This window comes from Petaurus breviceps, unplaced genomic scaffold (genome assembly GCF_028583685.1).
Source record: "Petaurus breviceps papuanus isolate PSGF00001 unplaced genomic scaffold, PetGlider_PUasm1.0 90823, whole genome shotgun sequence".
In the NCBI taxonomy this organism is placed as follows: domain Eukaryota; kingdom Metazoa; phylum Chordata; class Mammalia; order Diprotodontia; family Petauridae; genus Petaurus; species Petaurus breviceps.
This window is the reverse complement of record NW_027187352.1, coordinates 569,213-580,716: the sequence shown is the minus strand read 5'-3', so window position 1 is coordinate 580,716 and position 11,504 is coordinate 569,213. Positions and strand designations below refer to the sequence as shown.

At 42.8% G+C, this 11,504-nt stretch overlaps 1 long non-coding RNA gene across 1 annotated transcript; it reads right to left on the bottom strand.

Moving 5' to 3' along the window:
* Window positions 1-2,414: 2,414 nt before the first annotated feature.
* LOC138148364 (uncharacterized) lies at window positions 2,415-5,482 on the bottom strand. Its single transcript, XR_011165039.1, has 3 exons — window positions 5,383-5,482; window positions 3,849-3,980; window positions 2,415-2,690 (listed from the first exon to the last, which is right to left on the bottom strand). It is a non-coding gene; the product is annotated as an uncharacterized lncRNA (long non-coding RNA).
* Between the last annotated feature and the right edge of the window lie 6,022 nt (window positions 5,483-11,504).

Here is an 11,504-nt window from a genome sequence, read left to right as displayed (position 1 = left end):
TGTGTTTGCCTCAACTGGCCCCACTGAGGCTTAGGGGATTCCATAGGAATTGTAGCTCCTACTATATTTTTACCTGTCTCTGGGAGAAGGGTGATTAGGAAATGCTGTGGGAGTTGGTGTTCCCATTATCAGCAATCCCTTTGAGAAGAATAGATTAGAATAAAGTAAGATTATTAACTGCTCTGAAACTTTCTCCCTCTCCTTCCTGTCTGACAAGATCAAGAATGAACTTGATAGAGGCTAGAGCTCCAGTGAGTCCTGTGTATTATTTGTGAAAGACACTGTTTGGGTCATAAGTTTAGAGAATCTTTGGATCATAGACATAGAGCTGTAAACATCCTTAAAGTCCCCTTTGTTTAACAGATGAAGAAACCGAGGCAAAGAGAAGTGACTTGTCCCAAATCACAAGGCTAGTGTCAGAGGCAGGATTTGAACTCAGTTCTTCCTGACTATTTGCCCAGTACTACCTACTATACTACCTTTCCTGAGTCTCTGGGGGCAGCTGACTTCTGCTCCCCTGTTGGTTCTACGGGTAATCCTATGGGGTGGGGTTTTATAACAGTACAGCTCAACAAACCCCTTAAATATGCTCCTCATTATGAAGTAACAAATTAAATGATATTAGCTTTTTAAAAGGCATTTACTGCAGCAGTCGGGTAGCAATAGTTGTTACAAAACAATCTCCTTCCCCAGGTGGGGGTGGGTGGAGGGAGGGATTCCTTTGTACATCCAAGGTCTCTGATGACCATGGGGGTGACCTGTAGGCACAGCAGCGCTCAGGGACATGTGCAGGCTGGACCTCTGGAAGACCTGGAAAGTATTTATCAGCCCATCAGCCTGAGCTGTGAGAGCTGTATGAGGAGGGGGAGAGAAGACTGAATGAGCACAAATGGGCCCACAGCTCCTGTGTCCTTCAGTGTGTGATGACCCCTCTGAGGCATCAGCCCAGGGCTGTGCTGAAGCTCTCCCATCAGCTCCCCAAAGTGCAGCTGGACAAAATGTTCAGTGTGAACACTGACACCTCAGAAAGGGGAAATGCTGCAGATCAGGGCTTGATTTATTGTTTTGTTCATTGTCTAGATGAGAGAGAATGACAGAAATATATTAGTAGCGCACAGTCAAATTAAAAGTTTGTCCTGCAGGTACTTTTTTCACCCTGGAGAGCCAGTTGTTAAACATTTGTCAATAGACTCCTCATAATCACCACTGATTTCTTTCTAGGCTGAAGGGGAAAAGGGAACCAGGCCCAGACTGTCACCCTGCTCTTCACTGCCAGCCTCCTTGACTTGTCCTCAGGACCTGCCTGGTAATTTCAGGTTTGTTGTGAACTAGAAAATAAAGGGGAAACTTGAATCTGCTTCTGTATTTGGAGTTCTTTATTCCCAGGCTTCCTGGCCACACCAGCTCATAGAGGGTCATTCTGGGCCCTCCATTGTGGCCCTCTTATCTTACTACCTGACATTTCAACATAGCCACAAACTAGAGAAATACCTGTTTAGTACAGAATGTCAGTCAATAAGCATTTATTATACACCTTCTATATGCTAGTCCCTGCTCTGAATGCTAAGGATACTGGGAAAGGTCAAAGACAGTCCCTGCCTGCCCAGTCTCCTGAGGGAGACAACACACAACCCTCTACATACAAACAAGCCACAGAGAGGACATGTAGGAAATAACCACCAAAGACAGGTGCCAGGGTGCAGAGGGATTGGGAAAGGCTTCCTAGAGAAGGTAGGATTTCAGTGGGGACCTGAAGAAGTAAGGGAAGCTGGGAGGCTGAGATGAAGAGGGAGGCATTCCAGGCCTGGGGACAGCCAGGACAAATGCCCAGAGTCTGGAGATGGAGGGTCTTGTGGGAGGAGCCACAAGGAGGCCAGTGTCACTGGATCAGAGGGGGTTTAAGGTGTAAGACCGGGAAGTTGGGGAGGCAGGTTATGAAGGGCTTCGAGCCCAGAACAGAGAATTTCCTATTTCATCCTGGAGGTGATAGGGGGCCACTGGGATTTATGAGGGGAGGGGGGCAGGATCAGAATAGTCTTTAGGAAAATCCTTTAGACAGTAAAGGTTTAGATTGGAGACTTAAGGGAGTGGAGTCAAGATGGCAGACTAAAAGCAGGGACTTGCTTGAGTTCTCCCCCAAACCCCTCCAAATACCTATAAAAAATGACTCCAACAAATTCTAGAGCAGCAGAATCCACAAACTGACAGTGAAATAAATTACAGCATAAGACCACCTGGAAGGTCAACAGGAAAGGTTTGTTGCAACAGTCTGAGTGAAGAGCACAGTCCAGCATGGGCCACCACGCTGGCACAAACCAGGCCCAGCAATCCTGGAGCAGGACAACTGAATCACTCGCAGAAGTAACATTTTCCATATGTTTAAACCCACAAACAACAAAGACAACTTAGAAGGTAGGTAGAAAAGGTCTATGGGACCCGGGTGAGAGAGGAGCATGATCTGGTCTCAGCACCAGGAAGGAGAGGAGAGTACAGGCACAGTCAAGCCCCAGCACTGGGGCAATGGAGGTGGTAGCTGCTGCTTTCAGATCTCTAGACCCACAGACAGCAGGGCGATTGAGTAGCTGATCAGAGGGGGATTGCAGAGATCTCTTGGCTGGCGCTGAAGCAGGATTCTCTTGCTTGGATCTGAGTCACCCTCCTTGGAGGTGGTCCTGAGACAAGGAGGAGCACTGGTGGGCAGAGTTCCCAATTACATGTAAAATAGTATTAATAATAGTACATATATATATATATATATATTTGAATATTTGATTTTAAAACTTTGAATTCCAGATTCACTCCCTTCCTAATTGGCTAATGCAAACAATAACATAGTAGATATATTGTAAAAGACTGACTATATTTCCCTCCCTCCTATCCCACCTCCCACTTGTGCCATTCTCTACTTTGATCCCGTCCCTTTTCAAAAGTGGGTGCTTCCAACTTCCCTCCCCCCCAGCCTGCCCTCCCTTCCATCATCCCCCCTCTCCATCCCCTTCCCCCCCAACTCTCCTGGAGAGTGAGATACCCTATTTAGTGTGTATTTCATTCCCACCTTAAGCCAAATTCAATGGGAATAAGGTTGACCCATTCCCTTTTGCCTTCCTATTCTTCCCCTCCATTGTAACCATTTCCCCTTGCCTCTTCTGTATGAGATAGTTTGCCCCAATCTGTCTCTCCCCATCTCCTCTCATTATATTCCTCTCTCACCTCTTAATTTCACCTTTTAAGTAACATCCCTTCCTGTTAAATTGGTCCTGTACCCTCTATCTATGTATACCTGTAAATATATATATATACACACATTCACATATGTATTCATATGCTCATATGCCCTCATACATAGACATATATATATATATTTCTAATCCCTTCAACTACTTTTTGTCCCCAAAATAGGAGTGTAATGTTGGAATCTTCTGTCTGCTTTGTTTCCTTTGCCTGGTCATGTCACCCCTCAGTCACTTGGCCCCTGGGCTTTTTGCCACAGTAGGATTCTGCCACCAGACAGGGGAGCTTTTGTCCCAAACGCTGGGGTTTTCTCAGCTGCTGGAGGTATTAGATGGGTGCCCTCTCTGAGGTCTCCACATGCTCTGGCAAGCTGGACACACACCCCAGGACCTCCACCCTAGACTGCAATCTAGATCCAAGAAGGTTAAAGCAAGAGCAATTACCCTTCAGACTGGTGCTTGGTCCCCCTACACTCTGCAGGCCAGGAGCTGAAGCTGCCACATGGCGCTGGCTGGCTGTGCTGGCATCTCAGCGGCTTCTTGGCCGGGGAGGGGGGAGGGGAGGGCAAAAGCCACACACTCTCACTTACTGGGTCCCAAAGTCCAGACTGCACTGACCTCTCACTTTGTCCTTTGCATCTATGTGTTGATAAATCTGGAAACGGCCACAGCTCACTTTCAAGCATTCTTGCTGAAAAGACCAGAGCTAAATAGAAAATTTGACTTTCAAATATAAGACTCAAGAGAAACCTGAAAAGTTAAATAGAAAAGAGAAACCATAAGGGACTTATTAAAGTTAAACTATTTATAATCCTATATGGAAAAATGATATTTGTAACTCATGAGACCTTTCTCAGAATTGGGATAGTTGGAAGGAATATATATACATACCTACATATATACACATATATACATACACACACACACATAGAGACAGACTGACAGACAGAGGACAGAGCATTGTTGAATATGATGGAATGATATCTAAAAAAGAAAATTAAGGGTTAAAAAAGGAATATATTGGGAGAAGGAGAAAGGGAGAGGTAGAATGGGGTAAATTATCTCACATAAGAGAGGTAAGAAAAAACTTTTACAGTGGAAGAAAGAGTGGGGGAGGTGAGAGGGAATGAGTGAACCATACTCTCATCTGATTTGGCTTAACAAGGGAGTAATATACACACTCTATTGGGGATGGAAATCTACAGGAAAGTAGGTGGGGAAGGAGATAAGAGAGGAGGGTTTAATAGAAGGGAGGGCATATGGGGGGAGGGGATAATCAGAAGCAAAAACTTTTTAGGAGGGACAGGGTTAAAGGAGAGAACAGAATAAATGGAGGGTGGGATAGAATGGAGGGAAATATAGTTAGTCTTTCACAACATGATTATTATGGAAGTATTTTCATGAGTACACATGTATAACCTTTATAGAATTGCTTAACTTCTCAATGAGGGTGGGTGGGGAGGAAGGATGAGAGAGAATGTGGAACTCAAAGTTTTAAAAACAAATGTTAAAAATTGTTTTTATGCTCAACTGGGAAATAAGATGTACAGGGAATCAGGTATAGAAATCTATCTTATTCTATGGGAAAATAGAAGATAAGGGGATAATCAGAATGTATGACATCTTGGTTTGGAGGAGGGGAGAGATGGGGAGAAAATTTGGAACTTAAAATCTTGTGGAAGTGAAAGTTGAAACCTAAAAATAAAGTAATTTTTAAAAATTGCAACAACAAAAAAAGTCACTTCAAAAAAACAGTTTGGACCAGAGTGCAGAGACACTGATGGCAGTCAGACCAAGCAGCAGACTTGAGCTACAGCCTAGGCCTGAGGTGATAAAGCCTGCCCCAGGATGGAAACAGTGCCAGAAGAGACAAGGGGTATGTAGCGCCAATGCAATATTGATAGCTCTCCCAATCACAATAAAGACCGTGACTATAAGTATCACATGATGTTTCATAGCAAAATATACCAAACTCTCCATATAGAGGATAGAACTGAAGCATTTATTCAGACACCAGAGAACCGAATCCCAAAACCAGTAAACTGATTCCGTTATAGTACCAAAGACATTAAGAAGCCACAATAATGCTGAGAGCCACAGTGTCCTTCAGCCTTCCCACAAACCAATATAAGACCAATATCTACTCACAAACCTTTCTAGCTCCTTGCCTGAGCATCCTCTCTCCTCCACCATCTTGCTAGCTCTGACTACCAGCTTCCTGTGGGCTCTGCTTCCCTTCAGCAAACTCCTCCCACCACAGGCTCCATGTGACTACATTCAGCCTATTAGGGGATAGAGTTTATCTTCACAGCAGGGAAGCTTCCCATGGCCTCTGCTGCACCCTTCAGCAAATTCCCTCCATCACAGACTCCATGTGATTACATTCAGCCTATTAGGGGGAAGAGTTTACTTTCAAAGCAGGGGAGGTCTTCAAACTCCCCCCCTAGGTCTATTAAGGGGCAGGGAAGATTTTCAAATTCCCATTCTCATTACAGGGTAATAGGCAAGAGATGTGATAGAAGGTCAAATCAATGGCCTGGAAAGTTTGGATATTGGAGGATAAGAAAGAAGGTGGTGCTGAGGATGACACGTGGGGTGTCAGCCTGGGAGCCTGAGAGGATGGGAGAGGGGCTCTCAGCAGTACCAGGAACATTAGGAAACAGTGAGGATTTAGGGTGGGGGGGTTGAAAAATGAGTTTGGTCTGGGCCAGCTGAATTTAAGGTGTCCATGGACATCTGGTTCCAAGGGTTCTAAAGGTAGCTGGAGATGCCAGATTGGAGGTCAGGATAAAGGTTAGGGCTGGAAAAGTAGACTTGATGCAGAGATGATCATTGACTCCTTAGGAACTGATGAGATCAAGTGAAATTGTGTAGAGGGAGAAGGAAAGAGTCCCCAGGACAGAGCCCTGACGGAAAGCCTCAGGGGCCCTGGATGAAGATGCAGCAAAGGAGACTAAGAGGGAGGGGTCAGAGAAAGAGGAGGAGAGTTATGAGAAAGGGTTTTCACAACAACCTAGAGAAAAAAAGATGATCAAAGAGAACGTGTATGAAAACTTTGTGGCATTGTTGTAACCCAGCCCTGTTTGACTAAGAAAACCAGACCTACTGCTTGCAGACTGGATTCATTTAATGCTTTAACTCAGGACCTAGTCTAGGGTCACTGGAAGCCCAATCAGATCCAAAGATTGCTGCAAGGAATATAAGGAATACCAAGTGTGACTTATGTCAGATCTGACCTTCATGAGTACCGTCTGAGGTTATCCCCTGCCTTCGAAGCCAAGGTTCGGCAGAAGGGAAGGAGATGCCATTACCTTCCTTGGTCAGCTACAAAACCGATCTTGACCAAAAGGAGGAAGGGTTAAATGCAGCTACCTATGAGCTGACCCCACTCAACCCCAGAGCCAAGAACTCCAGTTATACATTATCATTATCAAATAACCCACCTGTCCTATCTGGAAACTATCTATTCTGGCTAATCAGTGACTGTTCCTTTCTTCCTTTTTTAAAATCCTATATAATGTCTAACTTACAGACACTTAGAGCTGGGGAGAGGGGAAGGAGGAGTGTTTTTTGGCTCTCCCCCTTTGCTGAATTACTTAATTTCTTTCCAAATTTTCCAGTTTAGGAATCCTTTGTTCTCAACTCATGAGGGCAATTTAGATTATTTTTTTTAGCTCAGTGCCTTTATTTTATAGATGAGGAAACTGAGGTTCTGAAAAGGTTTAATGATTTGCCCAAAATCACACAGGTAATAAGTTTGGGATGTATTTGCAAAACCAGGTACTCTGACTTCCCATCTAGAATCCTGCTGCTTCTCACTTCCTTTTCCTTTGAGTCATCACTTGAAATCCTTTCACTCAGCCTTGACTGAGGAGACTGCAAGGAGGGGTGACTGGAACTCATACATGCAGAAACAAAGGGCCTTCAGATTCTGAGGACAAAATCGGACTTTCCCTGACCACATCTTATCCAGGTTTTAGGGGGGTTGGAACATTCTGTGGAACAGCAGTCCTCGGATGTAGCAACAAGGAGTGTCCAAAGAAACAACAGAACCAGTTCTTCAAGGATTTGTTTCTCAGGCAGTTCTTGGCTCTGGGGTTGAGTGGGGTCAGCTCATAGGTAGCTGCATTCAACACTTCCTCCTTTTGGTCAAGATCGGTTTTGTAGCTGACCAATGAATGGCATCTCCTTCCCTTCTGCTGAGGCTTGGCTTCGAAGGCAGAGGATAACTTCAGACGGTACTCATTAAGGTCAGATCTGACATAAGTCACACTTGGTATGAACATGCAGCTTGTCTAAAAAACCGTAAGAGCAACATAGTTAAGAAAATTTTAAAAAAGTAGATAGGGTCAACTAGGTGGTACAATGGATAGATAGTGCACTGGCCTTGAAATAAGGAAGACTCATCTTTCTGAGATCAAATATGGCCTCAGGCACTCACTAGGTATGTCATTTACCTGGACAAGTCACTTAACCCTGATTGCCTCATATTCCTCATCTGTAAAATGAGCTAGAGAAGGAAATAGCAAACCACTCCAGTATCTTTGCCAAGAAAACCCCAAAATGGGGTCATGGAGAGTTCACACAACTGAAAACAACTAAACAACAACAACAAATACAAAAGCTAAACATAAGTTAACAAAGTTCTTAACCCTGGCAATGAAACAAAATAATATTAATGGAAGGAAAAAGGTCAAAATAATATAAATGGGCCTTAAAACAAAACAAAAAAAATCAGATAGCAATAAAACAAATTCTAACCAAATATCCTATTATGAAACAAAATAATCTTCCTACCCATGTTTCTCTGCCAGTCTAAGAACCCAAGACACTTAATTTATAATACCCTTATGTGCCTATAATGTTAAAAATTTGTTTTTAATTAAAGATATTGTTTTACTAAAGTGCTTGCTCAAGCACATGTCAATGAAAAAGCATCAAATCAATACATAGAGTCAGCATAATATTTGAATACCAAGAGTATGAACTCCAGAAATGTCTGTAAAGCTTATAGGAAAAAAAATAGGATAACTCAAATACAACTCATCAAACACAATTCATTCTCTCACCTCTGATTCACAGAGAGACGCAATCTCCTCAATGAATCAGATTGACTGAAACATTGATAGCAGCTGTTGGGCATAGTTTCTTTTGGCAAGCAGGCCTCAAAAAGAAGGTGTGTAGGAACTGAGTGAAAGAGAAGGGTAGCCCACTCCCACTGTCCACTTCATCAGTGCATCATATCTTTAAAGTGTAGATGTCTCTTACAGCTGTCTGGTGTCTGAGAGTATCTCCTATTTCTGGTCCTCTGGAAACTTTCCTCTTATGTCCTCCGGAATAAGCCCATTCTCAGAGTAGCTTCCTGTAGCAGATCTGCTTTTCTGGTTCAGGTCACTTGTAGAGAAGTTCTTTTCTGTACAAATCTCTGGCAAAACAGATTTTAATACAGTCACTTAATTTTGCTTTGCCAATAATTAGGTCATGCAGTAAAAGCTAGCTCAAATGTTATGGTTCTAATCCTATTAATAATATAGTTATATGAAGGACATCAATTTAGGAGACCTCTACTAGTGAATTTGTGTTTTTTCCCTATTCCTTGCTGTTCCTATCCTTATCAAAACCAGACACTTGACTTAGACACTACCAACAAAAGGCCAAAAGGAAAATCTAAAAGAATCAATGAAAATCTGACTTGTAGAAGGAGCTCTTTTGGTGTAAAAAAAAAAGCAAAACATTTACCAATACAGTTATAAAAGCTGAATCTAAAAGTTTCTTTCAAATTGGCATTGACTCCACTATCATTTAACTTCTACTGTTCACCTATTTCACTCTTCACCTTGGATTCAAGTCCCAGAAATGTAAGAAATTTTAGTTTATTACCTATAATTGAAGTACCATGTAAGTTAGCAAATTGTTATGTTGACATATTTAGGAAATTCAAATAACTATCCCTCTTAAATTGCCTGATTTGTGCAGAGGGTGAACAATACAATTGCATGTATAAAATTCTGAACCCAATTCTTAGAACTTGTTATTAGAACATACACAAGGCCTTTGAATTCCATTAGAATAATTTATACTTATTTGATCTTGTTATTTTCTCAAAAAAAATGTTTCACTCTTGCTATTAACTTCAATTATTTTCTCTTGTTATTTAATCTAACTGCTCATTGCCCCTTAGGAGGATGAGATGCTGCTAAGAATCTTATCCTGTACAGGAGCATTTAAATGACAACACTGTTTGTAGGTAGGCAATTTCCAGGCCTAAGTTTAATGGGCACATAAAGGAATTTACCTAAGAAATACTTACTTTAATCCAACTGTAACAGAGGGCTGTTTTTGGAGTATCAGAACAGACTAAGTAAATAATTCTAAATTGTATCAAATTTATTTTCTTTTTTTTTTTTTTAAAGCAATAGGGGTTAAGTAACTTGCTCAAGGTTACACGACCAGTTATTTCTGGGTGTGGTGCTGAGTATCTGAGCCCAGATTTGATCCAGGTCATCACGACACTGGAGCCGGTGCTCTTATTCGCTGAGCCACCTGGCCGCCCCTAAGCAATTGGGGTTAAGTAACTTGCTCAAGGTTACACAGCCAGGTGTTTCTGGGTGGGTGCTAAGTGTCTGAGCCCAAGATTCGATCTCCAGGTCTTCTCAACACTGGAGCCGGTGCTCTTACTCGCTGTGCTACCTGGCCGCCCCCCCAACCCTTTAAACTCTCACCTCTTCTGAAAGAAAAACTAAGCTCTTTTAGCCAATATATAGTCAAGCTGAACACATTCCCATCTTGGCTGTGTCCCAAGATGTGTGTCTCATTCTGAATCTTGAATCCTTTGCCTCAATCAGAAAGAGGGTAGCGGGTTTCATTATTAATATTCTGAAATCAGAGTTGGTCATTATACTGATCAGAGTTCTCAAGTCTTTAAAATTTAACTAATTATTTTTTTATCACTAAGTGCTAAGGTCAGCTGTTTCTTCACATTAGACATCCAAGAAGCCTGATAACTGGGAGGTAGGATTGAAGTGGTAGCCCTTACCTCAAACAGATACTCTGGGAGAGGGGTTTGAAATGCAGCTTGAAGGTGATTTCCTAAAACTCTCAAGATTTTCCTCAATAGAATGTCAGTTCCTTGAGGGCAGGGTCTGTTTCATTTTTGTCTTTTCATCTTTAATGCTTTGCATGGTACTTTGCACATGGTAGATGGTTGGTAGATGCTTGGTGATTGATTAAAAGTGTCATGAGAGAGCCAGAAGGGACCTTAGGAATCATCATTACTTGTATTTATTTTCCCAGCCCTTAGCACGGTTCCTGGCACATAGTATTTGCTTACCAAATGGTCTATCTATCCATTCATTCACCTTTTTATCTAGTCCAGCGGCGGCAGAAGTGGGAGTGGGGCCCAAGAGAGGACAACACTTTGCTCTAGGTCACAGGGGCAGGCAGATTCATTCAGTTCATGCCCACACTGAGACTGAACCAAGGCAGAGTTAAATGGAGCCCAAATCTCATAGATTCATAGATAATCAGCCCTGAAAGGTGTAGAGAACTTTCATGGATCTCCTGGCCCCACTCACGGAATGTTCCCCTTTCCTATACAATATCTGCAAGGTTACAGGGCAGATAATCAGAAGGACGCCATAGTCTTGTTTGTTTATGCCTCCCCACATGGTCCTGTGGTATTGCCCTAATAAATAACTAACCTTAAGGAAGGATAAATAGTAAACAAGATCAAAGGAGGGTCCTTGTACATTGTTTGCATTTTTTTCTGGTCACATAGATCTTCTGCTGGAGGACTCTGTGAGCTCCTTGTATCTTTGGCACTGTATGAAATAGCTCGGTAATAAACCAGACTATTGATTACACCCTAGTCTTATTATTCTCACCACTCACTAGCCCACCAACTGCGCTGGCCGTAGCAGAAAGGGACCTCCGAGACATCTTGTCCAACTCCTTCATTTTCCAGAGGAAGAAATAAGTCTAGCATCAGGGTCAGAGCAGGGATTAGGAGCCAGGTCTCTAGCCTCCCAGTCCACTGATCTTTCAACCAGGTGGCTGAAATTCACCCTCCCCACCCTAAGATTCTCCAGTTTTGCCAGCAAAGTATCTCCTGGTCTCAGAACTCAGGACAAACAACTGAGCAGGGAGTGGGACCTTTGATCCTTCCAGGCTCACTCTGACCCCAAGTTCATCCTCCACACCCACTCCTAAACCTCTGTTCAGTAGGAAAGTTTGAGCAGCTTAAGAGGGCTAATGTTCAAGGGGATTAAATGATAC